The following is a 6000-nucleotide window of genomic DNA, read 5'->3' on the forward strand; positions in this document are numbered from 1 at the left end:
TTTTGTAGCCTTCCCCTAAACCAGAAGACTCAACAATTTTTGTTTTCAGATCTTTGGAGAGTTGCTTTGAGGATCCCATGCTGTCACTCTTCAGAGGAGAGTCAAAGGGAAGGAAGCACAACTTATAATTGACCGCCTTAAATACCTTTATATCTCATGATTGGACACACCTGTCTATGAAGTTCAAGGCGTAACGAGCTCATCCAACCAATCAGCATTGAGCAGTGACAGGCATTCAAATCAGCACAATGACAAGGGGACCCACATTTGTGCACAGCCAGTTTTTCACATTTGATTTCATTTCATACAACTAAATACTGCGTCACGAAAAATCTTTGTTCGGAAAACACCGCAGTACTCAGATGTTCCTAGGAAAAGAAAGACAGACCACTGTTATCTTTATTGTTGAAAGGAGAGTCAATTATTATGCAGGCTGAGAGGGGTTCACAAACCTTTTCATATGACTGTATATTTCGCCCAGCCGGCCAATCCATCCATCGTTCCTCTCTGGCCTTTATTTCCAGGTAATAAGCCATGGTTCTCCCTGGCTGGGATGCCCGTTCTTATCCCACACCTTCCTATTTATGTTGCCTGCTCTTGCCTTCTGACTTGCACACCTGTTGAAGGTTATGCATCCAAAACTTTGTGTCATTAACGTTCTTTCCGTTTCAGCGCAGATATCACATTTCACATTTATTCATAACCAGAATATCACATCAACTTACACGGGCGAGTTCTGGACGTCCTACCACGCTTTCATGAGCCTGACGTGACATCTTTTTTTTTTTTTTTTGAGCGTCTTCAGCAATGTATTGGCTGTCTTTGAAACTCAGTGGAGCGCATTGTCCATGTCTGAAGGTGAATCTGGTATGCAACACACCCACTCTGCCATCTTCCTCTCCTGATGTCATCATATGCTTGTCTGCTCTCATTATTTGATGAAATAAAGGAGAGTCAGTACACCGTATAGAATTACCCCGCTGCTAAACCAATTAGAGGACACATCAGACAGCTCAGATCCCTGGGCTGCCGATACACTCCGGGTATCCCATAGCACAATAGCAGATGATAAATCATTTAGGAGGAATATTGACAGGTTGGTGGGCCCTGTCTCGTTCCTTCGGCTGGCCAATGTTAAAGCTCTCGGTATTAATTGCGTATTCATACCCTTGTGAGGTCAGCCATTGTAGCCAAAAGTAATGAAAAGGTGTCTGCTAATTCAGTCTATCAATCTTTACGCTGTAGAGAGTGCATTAGAAGAAGTCATTGAGAAGTCTTTATCGATAAATTAGCAAGCTGATAGTCCCGACAAGCCCACTTCCATAAAAGTCATTTCTGGCTCTGACACAGTTGGACGGGGCCGTACATAAAGGATCATTCTTCACTCATCTACCATACACCCCCTAACCTCTCAATTTTATGAACTGGCACTGGAATTGCCCTCCACACACAGGCCATTAACATAGTGGGTCGAATCCCATACTGGTAAAGAGGATAACAGCTTGTCTACAGGCCATGTCTTATCCAGACACCATGAATGACCGCTAGGGGTCTTATCATTTAGAACTTCGTTCAGTACAGTGCCTCACTAACAAACCACAAACTGTCCTCATGGGTAAGCACTTCTTTTCATCAGTAACACTGAACACTGGGGTGCCACAGGGCTGTGTGCTGAGCCCTCTCCTTTGATTCCTCTTCACAAACGACTGCAAATCTACCCATGATACTAACATCATAATAAAGCTTGCAGACAACACCACCACGATAGGCCGTTGATCTCCAATAATGACGAAGCAGCCTATAGAGAAGAGGTCGAGAATCTGGAGAGTTGGAGCCACAACAACAAGCTTGCACTCAATTCCCGAGAAAACAAAGGAACCGATTCAGGACTTCAGGAGACTGAACTACAGCGGACACCATCCCATCAGCATTAACGGCGGGAGGGTGGAGACAGTCCAGTGTTTCAGATTCTTGGGAGTCCACGTCAGCTAGGACCTGTCATCTTCTATATAATGCAGACTGTAACAATCTTGCTGTCTTGTATGTATGTTATCATCCAGTTGATGCTCGGAACATTTACTGAAGCGCCGTCTGTCGGCTGATTAGGAAGTTGACACGTAACTATATCTATATATATAAAATCCAATGTCTGTCTGTCTGTATGTCCGCTCTTCATGAGAGAACTACTTAACGGATTTAGATCGGGTTTTTTTCTATAATTTGCTTGTTCAGTCCGGTTGATTTTGCGATTTCTCTCATAATTCGCCTGCAGGAGCAATTTATAAGCACTAATCTGACACAGAGGCTACAGGCTGAGGGGAGGGTGAAGTGTGACGTCAGGAGTGGGGAGCTGGGCCGGGCCCTCCTCACTGTTGCTTTTTCACTAATATTTGGGCGGAGACGGGGGGCACGGCTAGTCTCTACATATAAAATCCACTGTCTGTATGTCTGTCCGCTTTTCATGAGAGCACTACTTAACAGATTTAAATCAGGTTTTTTCCTATAATTTGCTTGATCATTCTGGTTGATTTTGCGACCTCTCTCATTATGTTAAGTATCATAGTTCACCTATGGTACCAATTTATTTGTGAGAATCCGAGGGAGACTCAGCAGGGCCCTCCTCACTTACACACCAGCATCAGGGCGTATCTTACATTCGCTTAGCTAGTGAACGAGAGAACTACTTAACGGATTTAGATTGGGCTTTTTTCTAGAATTTACTTAAATATTCTGGTTGATTTTGTGACTTTTCTCATCGCGCTAAGAATCATAGTTTGCTTGCAGGAGTAATATATTCACACTAATATATATATAATAAGTAATATATTCACATTAACTGCTGTCACCGTCCTGCTCCACTGACAGACTGAGGAGATCGTTCCTCCCCCACACTATGCGACTCTTCAATTCCACCTGTGGGGGTAAATGTTAACATTATACAAAGTTATGGTCTGTTATACCTGCATTGTTATTACTCTTTAATTTAATATTGTTCTTTATCAGCTTCTTCCTAGAGACAAACACGTCTACAGAGGTTTCTGCAGGAACACTCTGGGAAACTCTAAAGGCCTTCCTAAGAGGCCAGATTATTTCATATCTTTCCCATAGAAATAAATTAGAAACCAAGAAAGTGTCAGAGCTAAGAAATGAAATTACTAGAATAGATGAAGAACAAGCCAGGCGTCCAAGTGAAGCTCTTCACAGGAAAAGGCAGGCCTTGCATACAGAACTTAACATCTTAACAACTAAAGAAACTGAACAACTTATTTATAAGTCTAGACAGCATTACTATGAACACGGAGAAAAAGCTAATAAGCTTTTAGCTCAACAAATTCATAAACAAGAAGTTCACAATGCAATACCAGTAATCACCAACAAGAATGGAGAAGAAATCATCGACCATAATAAAATAATGCACACATTTAGAGATTACTATAAGTCTTTATATTCCACTGAGCCCAAAGAAGACAACACGCAATCTAATGCATTTCTGGATAATTCACAAATACCACAAATAGATGCTTTAAGTGCTGAGGAACTAGATAAACCTCTAACGCTAACAGAATTACTAGACGCTATAAAGTCACTACAAAGCGGGAAATCATCAGGCCCCTGATGGTTACCCCGTAGAGTTTTATAAGAAATTCTCCACTCAGCTAGCTCCACTCTTATTGGTAACATTTACAGAAGCTAAAGACCACCAAATACTACCTCAAACATTTCGACAAGCATTAATCACCGTCTTTCCTAAACAAAATAAGGACTTGTTACAATGTGCATCATATAGACCAATTTCACTCCTGAATAATGATGTTAAGATACTCTCAAAAATCCTAGCTAGAAGGATGGAGAAAGTGCTGCCCTCGGTAATATCACAAGATCAAACTGGATTTATTAAAGGCCGACATCTATCTTCAAATCTCCGACGCTTGTTTAATGTTATATATTCACCAGCAAAATCAAACACCCCAGAGATATTACTATCATTAGACGCAGAAAAGGCATTTGACATGATCGAATGGAATTACCTTTTCACTGCATTGGAGAAATTTGGGTTTGGCCCGAATATTTGTGCTTGGATTAAACTACTGTATACCAGTCCAGAAGCTTCAGTTTGTATTAATAAAATTTGCTCAGACTACTTTAAACTAGAACGTGGTACCAGACAAGGATGTCCCTTGTCGCCACTGTTGTTTGCAATCGCTATTGAACCACTGGCGGTTCACTGCCGAAATTCTCATCAGATAAAGGGGATTGTCAGAGAAGGACTGGAACAGAAAATTTCTCTATATGCAGATGATATGGTCTTATATATATCGGACCCAGAAAACACTGTCCCTGCTGTTTTAACAGCACTAACAGAATTTCAAAAGATATCTGGTCTTAGAATTAATCTGAATAAAAGTATACTCTTTCCAGTGAACTCACAAGCATATAATATTAAATTAGACACCCTACCTTTTACCATAGCAGATCAGTTTAAATACCTAGGGGTAAATATCACAAGTAAACATAAAGCTCTTTATCAACAGAATTTTGGCGTCTGTATGGAAAAAATTAAGCAAGACTTGCATAGATGGTCAACCCTTCATCTCACTCTAGCCGGAAGAATTAACATTGTTAAGATGAATATCCTTCCTAAACTTCTCTTTTTATTTCAAAACATTTTAATATATATCAATAAATCGTTTTTTAAACAGTTAGATTCAATAATAACCTCATTCATTTGGAACTCAAAACACCCACGTATCCGAAGAGCGACCCTACAAAGACCTCAGGCAGAAGGTGGCATGGCTTTACCTAATTTTCAGTTTTATTACTGGGCAGCAAACATACAAGCCATAAAAACCTGGACACAAATAAATGCACATACACAGGCTTGGTCTGCAATAGAAGTAAAATCCTGTAGTACTTCTTTATATTCCCTGCTTTGCTCTCCAATAAATGAAAGTTATCGCAAATATACTAATAACCCAATTGTGCTTTACTCACTCAGAATATGGAACCAAATTAGGAAGCATTTTAAGATGGAAAATCTTTTATCAGTGGCACCTTTGCAAGGGAACCACCTCTTTCAACCTTCGCAAGTATATCCAGTTTTTAATACCTGGAAAAGTTTTGGGATTAAAATGCTCAGAGATCTTTATATAGACAACATATTTACATCTTTTGAACAATTACGTTCAAAATTTAACCTCCCAGCTACACATTTCTTTTACTATCTTCAAATTAGAAATTTTGTTAAACAGAAATTGCCCGATTTCCCCCACCTTGCACCCTCCACAATGCTGGAAAAAATACTGCTCAATTCCGAGGAAACAAACACTATTTCCGCAATATATAAAATCTTATTAGAGTCCCTACCTTTCAAAGATCCAAGAGGACATTGGGAAGAAGATCTCTTAATCAATATATCAGAAAAGGAGTGGAAGGTAGCAAAGCAGAGAATTCACTCGAGTTCTATATGCGCAAAGCATAGAATTATTCAACTAAAAAATTATATATCGAGCTCATCTGTCTCGCTTAAAACTGTCCAAAATGTTTCCAGGCCAGGATCCAACCTGCGAGCGCTGCAACCAAGCTCCTGCCTCACTGGGTCACATGTTCTGGGCCTGCACCAAACTAACATCATTTTGGACAAAAATTTTTAAGTGCCTCTCAGACAGCCTTAGTATCACAATCCCTCCTAACCCACTAACAGCTGTGTTTGGTGTCCTTCCAGATGGACTTGAATTGGAGAAGGACAAACAAACGGTGATTGCATTCACTACACTCTTGGCACGCAGACTATTTTGTTAAATTGGAAGAATCCTAATTCTCCTCTTATAAGTCAGTGGGAAACTGATGTTTTATATTATTTGAAATTGGAAAAAATCAAATTTTCAGTTAGAGGATCTGTACAAAATTTTTTCAAAACTTGGCAGGATTTAATCAATATTATTTTAGAATAAGAGAATTAACTATTATTGTATTTAACTCCCTTCTCCATCTCTTATTTAT

This window comes from Erpetoichthys calabaricus, chromosome 15 (assembly GCF_900747795.2).
Source record: "Erpetoichthys calabaricus chromosome 15, fErpCal1.3, whole genome shotgun sequence".
In the NCBI taxonomy this organism is placed as follows: domain Eukaryota; kingdom Metazoa; phylum Chordata; class Cladistia; order Polypteriformes; family Polypteridae; genus Erpetoichthys; species Erpetoichthys calabaricus.